We start from the raw sequence: 21,743 nt of genomic DNA, 5'->3' as shown, positions 1-21,743 counted from the left end.
AATATGTAGTCGTCCGAAATAATTTTTTTTGTCAAAACTATAACGTAATTTGTTCTTTTGAGCTTGAATATAGAGTTTTGATTACGTTTTATAGTAGTTTATTCTACTCTAAGCATAGAATCAAACAGAGTAATCCGCTTTTGTTAAAACTGATACATAATTTGCTCTTATTTTCGAGAATAAGACATTTTCAATATGTTTGATAAAATTTTTCTTGTTTATAGCAAGGAATCGTTTAAAATAAGCTGTATTTGCCTAAACTGATACGTAATTCGATATTTGTGCATGGATACGATGTTTTCAGTTTCTTTGACGTGAAATTTCTTGTTGCAAAAGGTAATAATTTGCTTTAAAACAACGCTTTATATGGTAATATGTGGTTTTGCATCTGCCCCATAAAAGTTCATTAGTTTCGAATCATAAAATCGTTTGAAATAAACAGTGCTGGTCAAAACTATAACGTAAATTATTTCTTTGAGACGAAATTTAAAGTTTTCATTAAGTTTTATACAAGTTTACTCTATTCTAAGGAAAGGAGTAATCAGGATAAATTGCTTTTATCTAGAGTAATATATAATTTGCAGTTTTCAGCCAGAATAAGACGTATTTATTCTTTTTAATGTAAGTTTTTGTATTTAAAACAAAGGATCGTCTAAAGTAAGCAGTTTTTGTCCAGACTGAAACGTAATTCGAATTTCTGTGCCTGAATAAGGGGTTTTCAGTTACTTTGATGTAAGGTTTCATGTTTGTAACAATGAATTAACGAAAATAATTGGTTTTTATCCAAATTGTGGCATGAATCGTTTTTAAAAGGCGAAATAAGATGTTTTTCCGCTGTACAGTGAAAGTTTACTCGTTTCAAAGCATAGAACCGTTTGAAATTAACAGCTCTCGTTAAGACTATAACGCAAATCTTTTGTTTTGTGCTAAAATAAGACGTTTTTAGTCAGTTTGATATAAGTTTTCTTGTTCAAAGCAAAATATTGTCGAAAATCAACCGTTTTTGTCTAAACTGATACAAAATTCGGTGGTTTGTGTCCGAATACAAAGTTTTCAGATTCTTTAATGTTAGGTTTGCTGCTTCTAACAAAGAATCAACGAAAATATTTTGTTTTAATACAAACTGCAATATAAAATGTCTTTATAGGACAAAAAATGATGTTTGGCATCTGTTTAATAAAAATTTACTCGTTTGGAAGCATAGAATCATTCCAAATAAGCTATTCTCGTCGAAACTATAATGTAATTAGTATTTTGTGCTAGAATACAGCGTTTTTGTTAGATTTATTAACAATTTTGTCTATTTTAAGCAATGAAACGAATAGGATTAGCTGCCTTTATTCAAAGTGATACATAAATTGCTCTTTTATGCCAGATTAATACCTTTTTAGTCTGTTCGACGTAAGTTTTCTTGTTCAAAGCAAAAGATCGTCTAAAATAAGCCGTTTTTGTTTGAACTGATAAACAATTCAGACTGAGACTCAACAAAAATTTTTGACCCTATAAGAGTCCTATAAGAGTCCGAGATACGCCGTTCTCGTCAAGTCTATAACGTTTAATATGTTTTTAATAATAATAATAACAATAATAATAATAATAATAATAATAATAATAATAATATTAATAATAGTAATAATAATAATAATATTAATAATAATTATAATGAAAATAATAATAGTAATAAAAGTAAGCTTAGTTTTCTAAGCAAAAATGAAGCTTATTTTGTGTGTTATATGAGCGTTTTCTCATTTCTATGCAAGAAATCATCTGTGATCTGTGTTTTTAGGCAAGAAATTGTCTAAAATTAATAACTCATTTTAAAACTGGTATAAAAACATTTACTATACAAAAGTTAATAATAATAATAATAATAATAATAATAATAATAATAATAATAATAATAATAATAATAATAATAATAATAGTAATAATAATAATAATAGTAATAAAAGTAAGCTTAGTTTTCTAAGCAAAAATGAAGCTTATTTTGTGTGTTATATGAGCGTTTTCTCATTTCTATGCAAGAGATCATCTGTGATCTGTGTTTTTAGGCAAGAAATTGAATAAAATTAATAACTCATTTTAAAACTGGTATAAAAATATTTACTATACAAAAGTTAATAATAATAATAATAATAATAATAATGATAATAATAATAATAATAATAATAAAGTCCTATAAGAGTCCGAGATACGCCGTTCTCGTCAAGTCTATAACGTAATTCGTTTTTTTGTGTCAGAATACGACGTTTTCTGTCTGTTTAATATGTTTTTAATAATAATAATAACAATAATAATAATAATAATAATAATAATATTAATAATAGTAATAATAATAATAATATTAATAATAATAATAATGAAAATAATAATAGTAATAAAAGTAAGCTTAGTTTTCTAAGCAAAAATGAAGCTTATTTTGTGTGTTATATGAGCGTTTTCTCATTTCTATGCAAGAAATCATCTGTGATCTGTGTTTCTAGGCAAGAAATTGTCTAAAATTAATAACTCATTTTAAAACTGGTATAAAAACATTTACTATACGTAAGTTAATAATAATAATAATAATAATAATAATAATAATAATAATAATAATAATAGTAATAATAATAATAATAGTAATAAAAGTAAGCTTAGTTTTCTAAGCAAAAATGAAGCTTATTTTGTGTGTTATATGAGCGTTTTCTCATTTCTATGCAAGAGATCATCTGTGATCTGTGTTTTTAGGCAAGAAATTGAATAAAATTAATAACTCATTTTAAAACTGGTATAAAAACATTTACTATACAAAAGTTAATAATAATAATAATAATAATAATAATGATAATAATAATAATAATAATAATAATAATAATAATTATAATAATAATAATAATGATAATAATACTTATAATAATGAATTTCTTTCTAAATTAAAGCTTAGTTTTTCTAAGCAAAAATGATGCTTATTTTGTGTTATCTGAGCGTTTTCTCATTTCTATGCAAGAGATCATCTGTGATCTGTGTTTTTAGGCAAGAAATTGTCTAAAATTAATAACTCATTTTAAAACTGGTATAAAAATATTTACTATACAAAAGTTATAATCGGTTTTTAATAATAATAATAATAATAATAATAATAATAATAATAATAATAATAATAGTAATAATAATAATAAAAATAATAATAATAATAATAATAATAATAATAATAATAATAGTAATAGTAACATAAGTAATAATAATAATAATACCTTTAATAAGGAAAAATGGAGCTTATTTTGTGTGTTACATGAGCGTTTTCTCATTTCTATGCAAAAGATCATGTGTGATCTGTGTTTTTAGGCAACCTAAGCCATTTTATAGTTTTTAAAATTTAACAAAAATTTGCTTTAAAATAAAATGTTTGAAAAACTGAAATTAAACTAAATTAATTGTGTCTAACACTTTAGTAGAGGAAAAAGGAGGAGACATAAAAGTCACTATAGTCTTAGAGTTGTCTTTAGTCGTCATACTCATTTCTATGCAAGAGATCATCTGTGATCTGTTTTTTTAGGCAAAAAATTGTCTAAAATTAATAACTCATTTTAAAACTGGTATAAAAACATTTACTATACAAAAGTTATAATCGGTTTTTAATAATAATAATAATAATAATATTAATAATAATAATAATAATAATAATAATGATAATAATAATAATGATAATAATAATAATAATAATAATAATAATAATAATAATAATAATAATAAATAATAATAATAAAAATAATAGTAATAATAATAATAATAATAAAAATAATAATAATAGTAGTAATAAAAGTAAGCTTAGTTTTCTAAGCAAAAATGAAGCTTAATTTGTGTTATATGAGCTTTTCTCATTTCTATGCAAAAGATCATGTGTGATCTGTGTTTTTAGGCAATCTAAGCCATTTGATAGTTTTAAGGCAAGAAATTGGCTAAAATTAATAACTCATTTTAAAACTGGTATAAAAACATTTACTATACAAAAGTTAATAATAATAATAATAATAATAAAAATAATAATAATAATAAAACTAATAATAATAATAATAATAATAATAATAATAATAATAATAATAATAATAGACTAACACTTTAGTAGAGGAAAAAGGAGAAGACATAAATGTCACCAAAGTCTTGAGAGTCGTTTTTAGTCGTCATATTAATAACAATAACATTAATAATAATAATACTAATATTACTAAATTTGCTTATATGCAAGCGCTTAATTAAGGTAACAGTTTCATGCTTATATCTCGAAAACAGTTGCTCCTATCAATTTTTATCTTTTTACTAAAATTAAAGCTGATAAAATTTCCTACAAAATAGTTATTTGCATTTTTTATGTAGAACTAACCATAAGCGAAATATAAGTTTGAAAATAATTAATATTTAAAAAAAAGTGCTTTAACAGAAAATGTCTTGTGATTTAAAATACACTTAATTTAATGGGTTCAATACTTTATTAGAAGAAAAAGGAGGTGACATAAAAGTCACCAAAGTCTTCAGAGTTGTTTTTAGTACTAAATTTGCTTATATGCAAGCCCTTAATTAAGGTAACAGTTTTTTGGTTTCTTGCTTATATCTCGAAAACAGTTACTCCTATCAATTTTTATCTTTTCACTAAAATTAAAGCTGATAAAATTTCCTACAAAATAGTTATTTGCATTTTTCATGTAGGACTAACCATAAGCGAGATAGAAGTTTGAAAATAATTAATATTTAAAAAAAAACCAAAGTAAAAACTGTTACAGTTACTGAACAAAAATGTAATTCAGTTTTCAATGTTTGAGACGAAGACGAAAATGCATCATTTACAAACGACTCTAAAAACTTCAGTGACCTTTCTGTCACCTCCTTTTTCTTCTAATAAAGTATTGGACCCAATAAATTAAGTGTATTTTAAATCACAAGTCATTTTCTGTTAAAGCACTTTTTTTTTAAATATTAATTATTTTCAAACTTATATCTTGCTTATGGTTAGTCCTACATGAAAAATGCAAATTACTATTTTGTAGGAAATTTTATCAGCTTTAATTTTAGTAAAAACATAAAAATTGATAGGAGTAACTGTTTTCGAGATATAAGCAAGAAACCAAAAAACTGTTACCTTAAATAAGCGCTTGCATATAAGCAAATTTAGTACTAAAAACAACTCTGAAGACTTTGGTGACTTTTATGTCTTCTCCTTTTTTCTCTACTAAAGTGTTAGACCCAATTAATTTAGTTTAATATCGGTTTTACAAACATTTTATTTTAAAGCAAATTTTTGTTTAAGATTATTTATATCCAACTCTATAACTTGCTTATGGTTGGTCTTACAAAAAAATGCAAATAACTATTTTGTAGGAAATTTTATCAGCTTTAATTTTGAAAAAAAGTTAAAAATTGATAGGAGTAACTGTTTTCGAGATATAAGCAAGAAACCAAAAAACTGTTACCTTAATTAAGCGTTTGCATATAAGCAAATTTAGTACTAAAAACAACTCTGAAGACTTTGGTGACTTTTATGTCTTCTCCTTTTTTCTCTACTAAAGTGTTAGACCCAATTAATTTAGTTTAATATCGGTTTTACAAACATTTTATTTTAAAGCAAATTTTTGTTTAAGATTATTTATATCCAACTCTATAACTTGCTTATGGTTGGTCTTACAAAAAAATGCAAATAACTATTTTGTAGGAAATTTTATCAGCTTTAATTTTGAAAGAAAGATAAAAATTGATAGGAGTAACAGTTTTCGAGATATAAGCAAAAAACCAATAAGAAAACTGTAACTGTTACTGAACAAAAATGTAATTCAGTTTTCAATGTTTGAGACGAAGACAAAAATGCAGCATTTAAAATCGACTCTGAAGACTTCAGTGACTTTTATGTCACCTTCTTTTTCTTCTAATAAAGTATTGGACCCAATAAATTAAGTGTATTTTAAATCACAAGACATTTTCTGTTAAAGCACTTTTTTTTAAATATTAGTTATTTTCAAACTTATATCTCGCTTATGGTTAGTCCTACATAAAAAATGCAAATTACTATTTTGTAGGAAATTTTATCAGCTTTAATTTTAGTAAACAGATAAAAATTGATAGGAGTAACTGTTTTCGAGATATAAGCAAGAAACCAAAAAACTGTTACCTTAATAAAGCGCTTGCATATAAGCAAATTTAGTACTATTAGTATTATTATTATTAATGTTATTGTTATTAATATGACGATTAAAGACGACTCTGAAACCTTTAGTGACTTTTATGTCTTCTTCTTTTTCCTCTACTAAAGTGTTATACACAATTAATTTAGTTTGTAGGAAATTTTATCAGCTTTAATTTTAGTAAAAAGATAAAAATTGATAGGAGTAACTGTTTTCGAGATATAAGCAAGAAACCAAAAAACTGTTACCTTAATAAAGCGCTTGCATATAAGCAAATTTAGTACTATTAGTATTATTATTATTAATGTTATTGTTATTAATATAACGACTAAAAACGACTCTCAAGACTTTGGTGACTTTTATGTCTTCTCCTTTTTCCTATACTAAAGTGTTAGACTCAATTAATTTAGTTTAATTTCGGTTTTTCAAACATTTTATTTTAAAGCAAATTTTTGTTGAAGATTATTTATATTCAACTCTATAACTCGCTTATGGTTAGTCTTACAAAAGAAATGCAAATAACTATTTTGTAGGAAATTTTATCAGCTTTAATTTTAGTAAAAAGATAAAAATTGATAGGAGTAACTATTTTCGAGATATAAGCTAGAAACCAAAACACTGTTACCTTAATTAAGCGTTTGCATATAAGCAAATTTAGTACTATTAGTATTATTATCATTAATGTTATTGTTATTAATATGACAACTAAAGACGACTCTGAAACCTTTAGTGACTTTTATGTCTTTTTCTTTTTCCTCTACTAAAGTGTTAGACCCAATTAAATTAGTTTAATTTCAGTTTTTCAAACATTTTATTTTAAAGCAAATTTTTGTTAAATATTATTTATATCTAACTCTATAACTCGCTTATGGTTGGTCCTACATGAAAAATGCAAATAACGATTTTGTAGGAAATTTTATCAGCTTTAATTTTGAAATAAAGATAAAAATTGATAGGAGTAACAGTTTTCGAGATTTAAGCAAAAAACCAATAAGAAAACTGTAACTGTTACTGAACAAAAATGTAATTCAGTTTTCAATGTTTGAGACGAAGACGAAAATGCAGCATTTAAAATCGACTCTGAAGACTTCAGTGACTTTTATGTCACCTCCTTTTTCTTCTAATAAACTATTGGACCCAATAAATTAAGTGTATTTTAAATCCCAAGACATTTTCTGTTAAAACACTTTTTTTTTAAATATTAATTATTTTCAAACTTATATCTCGCTTATGGTTAGTCCTACATGAAAAATGCAAATTACTATTTTGTAGGAAATTTTATCAGCTTTAATTTTAGTAAAAAGATAAAAATTGATAGGAGTAACTGTTTTCGAGATATAAGCAAGAAACCAAAAAACTGTTACCTTAATTAAGCGCTTGCATATAAGCAAATTTAGTACTAAAAACAACTCTGAAGACTTTGGTGACTTTATGTCTTCTCCTTTTTCCTCTACTAAAGTGTTAGACCCAATTAATTTAGTTTAATATCTGTTTTTCAAACATTTTATTTTAAAGCAAATTTTTGTTAAAGATTATTTATATCCAACTCTATAACTCGCTTATGGTTGGTCCTACAAGAAAAATGCAAATAACGATTTTGTAGGAAATTTTATCAGCTTTAATTTTAGTAAAAAGATAAAAATTGATAGTAGTAACTGTTTTCGAGATATAAGCAAGAAACCAAAAAACTGTTAACTTAATTAAGCGTTTGCATATAAGCAAATTTAGTACTATTAGTATTATTATTATTAATGTTATTGTTATTAATATGACGATTAAAGACGACTCTGAAACCTTTAGTGACTTTTATGTCTTCTTCTTTTTCCTCTACTAAAGTGTTAGACACAATTAATTTAGTTTAATTTCAGTATTTCAAACATTTTATTTTAAAGCAAATTTTTGTTAAATATTATTTATATCCATCTCTATAACTCGCTTATGCTTGGTCCTACAAGAACAATGCAAATAACTATTTTGTTGGAAATTTAATCAGCTTTAATTTTGAAAAAAAGATAAAATTTGATAGGAGTAACTGTTTTCGAGATATAAGCAAAAAACCAATAAGAAAACTGTAACTGTTACTGAACAAAAATGTAATTCAGTTTTCAATGTTTGAGACGAAGACAAAAATGCAGCATTTAAAAACGACTCTAAAGACTTCAGTGACTTTTATGTTACCTCTTTTTTCTTCTAATAAAGTATTAAACCCAATAAATTAAGTGTATTTTAAATCACAAGACATTTTCTGTTAAAACACTTTTTTTTAATTATTAATTATTTTCAAACTTATATCTCGCTTATGGTTAGTTCTACATGAAAAATGCCAATAACTATTTTGTAGAAAATTTTATCACCTTTAATTTTGGTGAAAAAGTAAAAATTGATAGGAGTAACTGTTTTCGAGATATAAGCAAAAAACAAAAAAACTGTTACCTTAATTAAGCGCTTGCATATAAGCAAATTTAGTACTACTAGTATTGTTATTATAAATGTTATTGTTATTAATATGACGACTAAAGACAACTCTAAGACTTTAGTGACTTTTATGTCTCCTCCTTTTTCCTCTACTAAAGTGTTAGACACAATTAATTTAGTTTAATTTCAGTTTTTCAAACATTTTATTTTAAAGCAAATATTTGTTCAATATTAAAAACTATAAAATGGCTTAGATTGCCAAAAAACACAGATCACACATGATCTTTTGCATAGAAATGAGAAAACGCTCATGTAACACACAAAATAAGCTCCATTTTTCCTTATTAAAAGTATTATTATTATTATTACTTATGTTACTATTACTATTATTATTATTATTATTATTATTACTATTATTTTTATTATTATCATTACTATTATTATTATTATTATTATTATTATTATTATTATTATTATTATTATTATTATTATTATTAATATAATTATTATTAAAAACCGATTATAACTTTTGTATAGTAAATGTTTTTATACCAGTTTTAAAATGAGTTATTAATTTTAGACAATTTCTTGTCTAAAAACACAGATCACAGATGATCTCTTGCATAGAAATGAGAAAACGCTCAGATAACACAAAATAAGCATCATTTTTGCTTAGAAAAACTAAGCTTTAATTTAGAAAGAAATTCATTATTATAAGTATTATTATCATTATTATTATTATTATTATTATTATTATTATTATTATTATTATTATTATTATTATTATTATTATTATTATTATTATCATTATTATTATTATTATTATTATTAACTTTTGTATAGTAAATGTTTTTATACCAGTTTTAAAATGAGTTATTAATTTTATTCAATTTCTTGCCTAAAAACACAGATCACAGATTATTTCTTGCATAGAAATGAGTAAACGCTCATATAACACACAAAATAAGCTTCATTTTTGCTTAGAAAACTAAGCTTACTTTTATTACTATTATTATTATTATTATTATTATTATTATTATTATTATTATTATTATTATTATTATTATTATTATTATTATTATTATTATTATTATTATTATTAACTTTTGTATAGTAAATGTTTTTATACCAGTTTTAAAATGAGTTATTAATTTTAGACAATTTCTTGCCTAAAAACACAGATCACAGATGATTTCTTGCATAGAAATGAAAAAACGCTCATATAACACACAAAATAAGCTTCATTTTTGCTTACAAAACTAAGCTTACTTTTATTACTATTATTATTTTCATTATTATTATTATTAATATTATTATTATTATTACTATTATTATTATTATTATTATTATTATTGTTATTATTATTATTATTAAAAACTTATATTAAACAGACAGAAAACGTCGTATTCTGTCACAAAAAAACGAATTACGTTATAGACTTGACGAGAACGGCGTATCTCGGACACTTATAGAACTCTTATAAGGTCAAAAAGTATCAGTTTGGATTAAAACAAATTATTTTTGTTGAGTCTCAGTCTGAATTGTTTATCAGTTTAAACAAAAACGGCTTATTTTAGACGATCTTTTGCTTTGAACAAGAAAACTTACATCGAACAGACTAAAAACGTATTAATCTGGCCTAAAAGAGCAATTTATGTATCACTTTGGATAAAGGCAGCTAATCCTATTCGTTTCATTGCTTAAAATAGACAAAATTGTTAATAAATCTAACAAAAACGCTGTATTCTAACACAAAATACTAATTACATTATAGTTTCGACGAGAATAGCTTATTTGGAATGATTCTATGCTTCCAAACGAGTAAATTTTTATTAAACAGATGCCAAACATCATGTTTTGTCCTATAAACACATTTTATATTGCAGTTTGTATTAAAACAAAATATTTTCGTTGATTCTTTGTTAGAAGCAGCAAACCTAACATTAAAGAATCTGAAAACTTTGTATTCGGACACAAACCACCGAATTTTGTATCAGTTTAGACAAAAACGGTTGATTTTCGACAATATTTTGCTTTGAACAAGAAAACTTATATCAAACTGACTAAAAACGTCTTATTTTAGCACAAAACAAAAGATTTGCGTTATAGTCTTAAAGCTGATTCATGCCACAGTTTGGATAAAAACCAATTATTTTCGTTAATTCATTGCTACAAACATGAAACCTTACATCAAAGAAACTGGAAACCCCTTATTTAGGCACAGAAATTCGAATTACGTTTCAGTCTGGACAAAAACTGCTTACTTTAGACGATCCTTTGTTTTGAATACAAAAACTTACATTAAAAAGATTAAAAACGTCTTATTCTGGCTGAAAACTGCAAATTATATATTACTCTAGATAAAAGCAATTTATCCTGATTACTCCTTTACTTAGAATAGAGTAAACTTGTATAAAACTTAATGAAAACTTTAAATTTCGTCTCAAAGAAATAATTTACGTTATAGTTTTGACCAGCACTGTTTATTTCAAACGATTTTATGATTCGAAACTAATGAACTTTTATGGGGCAGATGCAAAACCACATATTACCATATAAAGCGTTGTTTTAAAGCAAATTATTACCTTTTGCAACAAGAAATTTCACGTCAAAGAAACTGAAAACATCGTATCCATGCACAAATATCGAATTACGTATCAGTTTAGGCAAATACAGCTTATTTTAAACGATTCCTTGCTATAAACAAGAAAAATTTTATCAAACATATTGAAAATGTCTTATTCTTGAAAATAAGAGCAAATTATGTATCAGTTTTAACAAAAGCGGATTACTCTGTTTGATTCTATGCTTAGAGTAGAGTAAACTACTATAAAACGTAATGAAAACTTTATATTCAAGCTCAAAAGAACAAATTACGTTATAGTTTTGAGAAAAAAAAATTGAACAAGTGCAAAAGCTAATACTTTGCTTTAAAATAACGATTTATGTGGTAATATGGTATTATGCATCTGTACTATAAAAGTTTACTCGTTTCGCTCCATTGATTCATTCGAAATAAATTAATTTGACACAACAACGAAAATAATTATTTGTTTAAACTGTAACATGTCGTTTATATAAAACGAACTAAGACGTTTGGCAACTGTTTAGTGAAAGTTTTCTCGTTTGGGGGCATAAAATCGTTTGAAATTAACAGTTCTTGTCAAAACTAAACGTAAATTGTATCTTTGAGACGAAATTTAAAGTTTTCATTAAGTTTTATACAAGTTTGCTCTATTCTAAGCAAAGGAGTAATCAGGATAAGCTGCTTTTATCCAAAGTAATACATAATTTGCAGCTTTGAGCCAGAATAAGACGTTTTTAATCTTTTTAATGTAAGTTTTCGTGTTCAAAAGAAAGAATCGTCTAAAATAAGCAATTTGTGTCCAGACTGAAACGTAATTTGATTTTCTGGGCCTGAATAAGAGGTTTTCAGTTTCTTTGATGTAAGGTTTCTTGTTTGTAACAATGAATAAACGAAAATCATTGGTTTTAATCCAAACTGTGAACTCTTAATTTCAAACGATTTTATGCCCCTAAACGAGAAAACTTTCACTAAACAGATGCCAAACGTCTTAGTTCGTTTTATAAAAACGACTTATGTTACAGTTTAAACAAAAACAAATTATTTTCGTTGTTGTTGTGTCAAAATAATTTATTTCGAATGATTCAATGGAGCGAAACGAGTAAACTTTTATAGGACAGATGCAAAATACCATATTACCACATAAATCGTTATTTTAAAGCAAAGTATTAGCTTTTGCACTTGTTCAATTAAAGTTTGCTTACTTCGAAATATGTAGTCGTCCGAAATAATTTTTTTTGTCAAAACTATAACGTAATTTGTTCTTTTGAGCTTGAATATAGAGTTTTCATTACGTTTTATAGTAGTTTACTCTACTCTAAGCATAGAATCAAACAGAGTAATCTGCTTTTGTTAAAACTGATACATAATTTGCTCTTATTTTCGAGAATAAGACATTTTCAATATGTTTGATAAAATTTTTCTTGTTTATAGCAAGGAATCGTTTAAAATAAGCTGTATTTGCCTAAACTGATACGTAATTCGATATTTGTGCATGGATACGATGTTTTCAGTTTCTTTGACGTGAAATTTCTTGTTGCAAAAGGTAATAATTTGCTTTAAAACAACGCTTTATATGGTAATATGTGGTTTTGCATCTGCCTCATAAAAGTTCATTAGTTTCGAATCTTAAAATCGTTTGAAATAAACAGTGCTGGTCAAAACTATAACGTAAATTATTTCTTTGAGACGAAATTTAAGGTTTTCATTAAGTTTTATAAAAGTTTACTCTATTCTAAGGAAAGGAGTAATCAGGATAAATTGCTTTTATCTAGAGTAATATATAATTTGCAGTTTTCAGCCAGAATAAGACGTATTTAATCTTTTTAATGTAAGTTTTTGTATTTAAAACAAAGGATCGTCTAAAGTAAGCAGTTTTTGTCCAGACTGAAACGTAATTCGAATTTCTGTGCCTGAATAAGGGGTTTTCAGTTACTTTGATGTAAGGTTTCATGTTTGTAACAATGAATTAACGAAAATAATTGGTTTTTATCCAAATTGTGGCATGAATCGTTTTTAAAAGGCGAAATAAGATGTTTTTCCGCTGTACAGTGAAAGTTTACTCGTTTCAAAGCATAGAACCGTTTGAAATTAACAGCTCTCGTTAAGACTATAACGCAAATCTTTTGTTTTGTGCTCAAATAAGACGTTTTTAGTCAGTTTGATATAAGTTTTCTTGTTCAAAGCAAAATATTGTCGAAAATCAACCGTTATTGTCTAAACTGATACAAAATTCGGTGGTTTGTGTCCGAATACAAAGTTTTCAGATTCTTTAATGTTAGGTTTGCTGCTTCTAACAAAGAATCAACGAATATATTTTGTTTTAATACAAACTGCAATATAAAATGTCTTTATAGGACAAAACATGATGTTTGGCATCTGTTTAATAAAAATTTACTCGTTTGGAAGCATAGAATCATTCCAAATAAGCTATTCTCGTCGAAACTATAATGTAATTAGTATTTTGTGCTAGAATACAGCGTTTTTGTTAGATTTATTAACAATTTTGTCTATTTTATTATTATTATTATTATTATTATTATTATTGACATAGATTCTTTGCTGAGGTTAACACCTTTATAGCAAAATATCAAGAAATACGGTTTCGTGTTAAATAAAACACCATTGAATAATGAAAAATGAAATACAATTTTAATCTACAGTTAAATTAGTTAATTAATAAAGGTTAATGTTAATTATTGTAATGTGTCATATTGATTCTTGAAGGAAGAAACAGTAACAGCTGCAACAACGTTATCAGGCAAGCCATTCCATATATCAAATGCACGATTTGTCAAATAATTCTTTCTAACGGTAGTCTTAAATGGTTCTTTTTTCAGCTTATAAGAATGACCTCTAAGTCTGTCATGATATTGAATTTGCAAGAAATTGCGTGTTACTCCAGGAAATAAACCATGAGTAAGCCGAAAAATTTGAATTGCATCTGCCCTGTTTTGACGAGCACGTAGATCTGGTATTTTGAGTATTTCAAGACGTTGTTCATATGAAACTTGTCTTAAACAGTGTGTCCATCTAGTTACCAGGTGCTGAGTTCTTTCCAGCAAATCAATATCCTTTAACAAATAAGGTCTCCAGACTGGAATGGCAAATTCCAAATGCGGCCTTATGTAAGTGATGTACACCTTTGAAATAAAACTGACTGAAGGATTTGGAAAAACATGCTTTAGCAAATAAAACATTTTACGCGCTCGACCCACTGATGCTAGACATTGCTCTGACCATCCTAACTTATCATTTACAATGACCCCTAGATCTTTGGTTGAGGTTTTTACACTCAGGAGTGTGCCATTTATATGGTAAAGGTACTTTGGGTTGTTGTGGCCACACTGAAGTACACAGCATTTTGCAATATTTAGTGGTATTTGCCACTTCTCGCTCCATTGGAAGATTAAATTAAGTTGGTCTTGCAAGTCCGTGACAAGTGGGTTAGCAAATAACTTAATATCATCCGCATATGCTGAATAGCTGTCCAGTGAAAACAATAAATCTGCTGTATATAACAAGAATAAAATTGGTCCAAGAACTGATCCCTGTGGGACCCCACTTAATACTGGTTTAGAGTACGAAAATTTACCGCAGACTTTTACACAATAGTTTCGATTTGATAGAAACGCTCGGATCCAATCAAGCAAATTTCCTGTTACACCATAGGACTCCAGTTTTGCTAACAAGATATTGTGAGGGACTTTATCAAAGGCTTTACTAAAATCAAGGTAAATTATGTCTACAGGTTGGTTAGTGTCTAACATTTTTGTCCATAGATTTGTGCAGGATAGCAAATTTGTGACAACTGACCTACCTGGTAAAAAGCCGTGCTGATGCTCAGGTAATAAATTATTTTTTCTCATGTAAGTTAATAGTTCCTTGACTATAACTTTTTCCATAATTTTACAGCATGTCGACGTGAGACTTACAGGTCTATAGTTAGCAGGATCAAGTTTATCTCCTGACTTGTACAAAGGCGTGATTGTTGCTTGCAACCACTCGTAGGGCAAAGTGCCTTGTAAGAATGATTTTGTCATCATTTTGGCAAGTGGGCCCGACAACGAAGCAGCACAAGTTCTCAGGAGTTTGGGAGGTATCTGATCCGGACCTGGAGCTGTATTTAATTTAATGGCACAGAGTTGGCTTTTTACCAGATCCGGAGTAAAATTAATATAAGACAACCCACTAAATGTACTTGTAGGCATAAATGACGGTATATTATTATTAATGTTTAAATTATAGGTAGCAGCAAAACTGTCCGCTAAAGTGTTTGCAGTTTCTGTATGATCGGAGCAGAGTAGACCTGAAGCATTTCGTACTAAAGGGACCGACACACGACTAGAGATAAATTTACGTACATGGGAATAAAATAGTTTTGGTTTATTTAATATAGAATTTTCATAATTACACCTGGCTATTTGTAAATCAGATTTTAGTTGGTTAGAAAATCTTTTATAAGCAGAAAAATTATCTTCAGTAGGCTTCCTTTTAAATTTTTTCCATAATTTAGCTTTGTATTTTATTTTGTCAAGCATGTGTTGATTTATCTACGGTTTATCTTTTCTCAGTCGGTTTGTAAACAGTCTGGAATTTGTTGTAATGCAAGTTTGTAAAATCGATTTAAAATGTTTCCATTGTTCTTCCGCATTTAGTGAATCTAAACCATTCCAGTCGTAAGTCAAGAGACTTTCGTCTATGCGAGTGTAGTCAACAATTGATGTTGTTTTAATTCTTGCATTTGGCTCTGAATATATCATAATTTGTAACTCAATTTCGATTTTTGAATGATCAGATGTACCTACAGGATTCGAAACGTTTAAAGACGATACAAGGTTAACGTCAGACAAAATTACCAAATCAAGTAATGAAGGACGTTGTTGGGTTCTAAATCGTGTAGGTTCAGTGACTATTTGTGACAAATTATTCTCCAAGAGCAATTCAGAAAATTGTTTTTCGATGATTGTTTGACCTGTTGTGTTTTTAGCAGACCAGTCTATACATGGAAAATTGAAATCTCCCATGATAATTAAGTTAGGATACTGATTAATAGTTGATTGTATGGTATTAAATAGATTTTTATCATTTTCGTGATTGTTAAAAGACGCTCCTGTTGGTGGTCTGTAAATACATGCTATAACAAAGGTTTGTTCATTTCCTTCAAATTTTAACCATAGAGAATCATAAGGTTTAACAGATATGCAAATTTGAGTAATTTTAAAAAATTTTGAAATTTTAATTTTATCTACATAAAAACACACACCGCCACCTTTTTGAGATAGGCGATCATCTCTGTAAATAGAGTAATTTTCAATGTGTACAGCATCATCAGAGATAGACGGATTAAGCCAAGTCTCCGTGAGTGCGATAATAGAAGGTCTAAATTCAGTTACTTCTAATAACAAATCATTAAATTTTGAAGATAAAGATGCGATATTCGTATACAGAAGAGCCATTGAACAAGGGTAAATATTTAGTTTTTTTGATGTGAAATAATTTTTGGTACGTGGTTAACGTATTTAATTGTCAAGTCCTTTTCGCCAACATCAAGTCTTCGCTTTAATTCATCACGCAAATTGTTTAAATGCTTTAGTTGACCCGGGGTTTTATCATCACTAATAGTAATGTGAGCAAATTGTGGGTGCTGCAGCAAAGACGATTTTTTCTTCAAGCATAGACGTGCCATTTGTTGAGTTTTAAATTGCAATTTTAATAAGCGAGGTTTATCACCGACGGCTTTTCCTACGCGAAAAACATTTTCCGGACCAATCACAAGTGATGGATCAATGACCTCGAGGACATCATTTACCACATCCACGTCTTGTTTATTAGCGACAGGTTTAACATTGTACATAATAACATTGCACGCACGAGCCGACCTGTCCACAGATTCGGCGATAATTTCTTCGCGGTTTATAGCTTGAGACGTATTGTTATTAATAATAAGAGATTCGAGTTTGCTAAGACGCTCATCAAATGATGATTTTATGTCATTTACGAGTTTTTTAATTTCTGAAATTGCTGTGATAGTTACGTTGCATCTATTACAAAACAGTTTGATATTTGGAGAGCGAGACTGAGAAATAAAGGCGATTTCATTTTCGCTTATTTTGAGGCAACGACAGTGAATATTTAGCGAACAGCCGTCACACACCACGATAGGTGTATCACGACTTACGCTTTTAAAACAGTGGCAGCAATTAAATTCAGCCATTAAATTTAGTGATTTAAACTGAAATTAATGAAATTAATGTAGACAAAATTTGGACACCAGACGCTCACTCTGCGACAGAGCGATAAATACTAAATTTTCACTGCGCCGCGCCGCCGCGATACCAGCTGCTGCTGCTATAGAGGGGCGAGCGCTATCTTATACTACCGCGATAAGATATAATTATGCGTATCTAATGACGGATATTAACGAATTAAACAAGAATAACTTACCGAAATCGCAAAAATAGTAATTTCCAGAGGAAATAACAACAATTATATACACCTAGATATCAAATTCAATAATTAACACTAAGAATTAACCACTGAAAATGAATTTTAAAGGTAAGAGCACGCAGAGACACGACTGTATTCTCATAGTATTCTCATAACTCTCCATTTAAGCAATGAAACGAATAGGATTAGCTGCCTTTATTCAAAGTGATACATAAATTGCTCTTTTATGCCAGATTAATACGTTTTTAGTCTGTTCGACGTAAGTTTTCTTGTTCAAAGCAAAAGATCGTCTAAAATAAGCCGTTTTTGTTTGAACTGATAAACAATTCAGACTGAGACTCAACAAAAATAATTTGTTTTAATCCAAACTGATACTTTTTGAGCCTATAAGAGTCCTATAAAAGTCCGAGATACGCCGTTCTCGTCAAGTCTATAACGTAATTCGTTTTTTTGTGTCAGAATACGACGTTTTCTGTCTGTTTAATATAAGTTTTTAATAATAATAATAATAACAATAATAATAGTAATAAAAGTAAGCTTAGTTTTCTAAGCAAAAATGAAGCTTATTTTGTGTGTTATATGAGCGTTTTCTCATTTCTATGCAAGAGATCATCTGTGATCTGTGTTTTTAGGCAAGAAATTGAATAAAATTAATAACTCATTTTAAAACTGGTATAAAAACATTTACTATACAAAAGTTAATAATAATAATAATAATAATAATAATGATAATAATAATAATAATAATAATAATAATAATAATAATAATAATAATAATAATAATAATAATAATAATAATAATAATAATAATAATAATAATGATAATAATACTTATAATAATGAATTTCTTTCTAAATTAAAGCTTAGTTTTTCTAAGCAAAAATGATGCTTATTTTGTGTTATCTGAGCGTTTTCTCATTTCTATGCAAGAGATCATCTGTGATCTGTGTTTTTAGGCAAGAAATTGTCTAAAATTAATAACTCATTTTAAAACTGGTATAAAAACATTTACTATACAAAAGTTATAATCGGTTTTTAATAATAATAATATTAATAATAATAATAATAATAATAATAATAATAATAATAATAATAATAATAATAGTAATAATAATAATAAAAATAATAGTAATAATAATAATAATAATAATAATAATAGTAATAGTAACATAAGTAATAATAATAATAATACTTTTAATAAGGAAAAATGAAGCTTATTTTGTGTGTTACATGAGCGTTTTCTCATTTCTATGCAAAAGATCATGTGTGATCTGTGTTTTTAGGCAATCTAAGCCATTTTATAGTTTTTAATATTTAACAAAAATTTGCTTTAAAATAAAATGTTTGAAAAACTGAAATTAAACTAAATTAATTGTGTCTAACACTTTAGTAGAGGAAAAAGGAGGAGACATAAAAGTCACTATAGCCTTAGAGTTGTCTTTAGTCGTCATATTAATAACAATAACATTTATAATAACAATACTAGTAGTACTAAATTTGCTTATATGCAAGCGCTTAATTAAGGTAACAGTTTTTTTGTTTTTTGCTTATATCTCGAAAGCAGTTACTCCTATCAATTTTTACTTTTTCACCAAAATTAAAGGTGATAAAATTTCCTACAAAATAGTTATTTGCATTTTTCATGTAGAACTAACCATAAGCGAGATATAAGTTTGAAAATACAGTTACTCCTATCAATTTTTACTTTTTCACCAAAATTAAAGGTGATAAAATTTTCTACAAAATAGTTATTTGCATTTTTCATGTAGAACTAACCATAAGCGAGATATAAGTTTGAAAATAATTATTAATTAAAAAAAAGTGTTTTAACAGAAAATGTCTTGTGATTTAAAATTCACTTAATTTGTTGGGTCCAATACTTTATTAGAAGAAAAAGGAGGTGACATAAAAGTCACTGAAGTCTTCAGAGTCGTTTTTAAATGCTGCATTTTTGACTTCGTCTCAAACATTGAAAACTGAATTACATTTTTGTTCAGTAACAGTTACAGTTTTCTTATTGGTTTTTTGCTTATATCTCGAAAACAGTTACTCCTATCAAATTTTATCTTTCTTTCAAAATTAAAGCTGATAAAATTTCCAACAAAATAGTTATTTACATTTTTCTTGTAGGACCAAGCATAAACGAGTTATAGAGTTGGATATAAATAATATTTAACAAAAATTTGCTTTAAAATAAAATGCTTGAAAAACCGGAATTAAACTAAATTAATTGTGTCTAACACTTTAGTAGAGGAAAAAGGAGAAGACATAAAAGTCACTAAATGTTTCAGAGTCGTCTTTAGTCGTTATATTAATAACAATAACATTAATAATAATAATACTAATAGTACTAAATTTGCTTATATGCAAACGCTTAATTAAGGTAACAGTTCTTTGGTTTCTTGCTTATATCTCGAAAACAGTTACTCCTTTCAATTTTTATCTTTTTTTCAAAATTAAAGCTGATAAAATTTCCTACAAAATAGTTATTGGCATTTTTTTGTAGGACCAACCATAAGCGAGTTATAGAGTTGGATATAAATAATATTTAACAAAAATTTGCTTTAAAATAAAATGTTTGAAAAACCGAAATTAAACTAAATTAATTGAGTCTAACACTTTAGTATAGGAAAAAGGAAAAGACATAAAAGTCACCAAAGTCTTCAGAGTCGTTGTTAGTCGTCACATTAATAACAATAACATTAATAATAATAATACTAATAGTACTAAATCTGCTTATATGCAAGCGCTTTATTAAGGTAACAGTTTTTTGGTTTCTTGCTTATATCTCGAAAACAGTTACTCCTATCAATTTTTATCTTTTTACTAAAATTAAAGCTGATAAAATTTCCTACAAAATAGTTATTTGCATTTTTCTTGTAGGACCAAGCATAAGCGAGTTATAGAGATGGATTTAAATGATATTTAACAAAAATTTGCTTTAAAATAAAATGTTTGAAACACTGAAATTAAACTAAATTAATTGTGTCTAACACTTTAGTAGAGGAAAAAGAGGAAGACATAAAAGTCACTAAAGATTTCAGAGTCGTCTTTAATCGTCATATTAATAACAATAACATTAATAATAATACCAATAGTACTAAATTTGCTTATATGCAAACGCTTAATTAAGGTAACAGTGTTTTGGTTTCTTGCTTATATCTCGAAAACAGTTACTCCTATCAATTTTTATCCTTTTACTAAAATTCAAGCTGATAAAATTTTCTACAAAATAGTTATTTGCATTTTTCTTGTAGGACCAAGCATAAGCGAGTTATAGAGATGGATTTAAATAATATTTAACAAAAATTTGCTTTAAAATAAAATGTTTGAAATACTGAAATTAAACTAAATTAATTGTGTCTAACACTTTAGTAGAGGAAAAAGAAGAAGTCATAAAAGTCACTAAAGATTACAGAGTCGTCTTTAATCGTCATATTAATAACAATAACATTAATAATAATAATACTAATAGTACTAAATTTGCTTATATGTAAACGCTTAATTAAGTTAACAGTTTTTTGGTTTCTTGCTTATATCTAGAAAACAGTTACTCCTATCAATTTTTATCTTTTTACTAAAATTAAAGCTGATAAAATTTCCAACAAAATAGTTATTTGCATTTTTCATGTAGGACTAACCATAAGCGAGATGTAAGTTTGAAAATAATCAATATTTAAAAAAATGTGCTTTAACAGAAAATGTCTTGTGATTTAAAATACACTTAATTTATTGGGTCCAATACTTTATTAGAAAAAAAAGGAGGTGACTTAAAAGTCACTGAAGTTTTCAGAGTCGTTTTTAAATGCTGCATTTTCGTCTTCGTCTCAAACATTGAAAACTGAATTACATTTTTGTTCAGTAACGGTTACAATTTTCACTTTGGTTTTTTGCTTATATCTCGAAAACAGTTACTCCTATAAATTTTTATCTTTTCTTCAAAATTAAAGCTGATAAAATTTCCTACAAAATAGTTTTTAGCATTTCTCTTGTAGGACCAAGCATAAGCGAGTTATAGAGATGGATTTAAATAATATTTAACAAAAATTTGCTTTAAAATAAAATGTTTGAAATACTGAAATTAAACTAAATTAATTGTGTCTAACACTTTAGTAGAGGAAAAAGAAGAAGACATAAAAGTCACT

At 26.6% G+C, this 21,743-nt stretch overlaps 1 long non-coding RNA gene across 1 annotated transcript; it reads left to right on the top strand.

Annotated features, from left to right (window-relative positions):
* Positions 1–13,702: 13,702 nt before the first annotated feature.
* On the top strand, positions 13,703–16,297 carry LOC135267419 (uncharacterized). The gene is made up of 3 exons (XR_010335845.1): positions 13,703–14,995; positions 15,064–15,345; positions 15,397–16,297. It is a non-coding gene; the product is annotated as an uncharacterized LOC135267419 (long non-coding RNA).
* The last annotated feature ends 5,446 nt before the right edge of the window (positions 16,298–21,743 follow it).

This window comes from Tribolium castaneum, unplaced genomic scaffold (assembly GCF_031307605.1).
Source record: "Tribolium castaneum strain GA2 unplaced genomic scaffold, icTriCast1.1 ptg000022l, whole genome shotgun sequence".
Classification (NCBI taxonomy): Eukaryota; Metazoa; Arthropoda; class Insecta; order Coleoptera; family Tenebrionidae; genus Tribolium; species Tribolium castaneum.
Note: the sequence above shows the minus strand (reverse complement) of the source record. Positions and strands in the feature narration are given on the sequence as shown.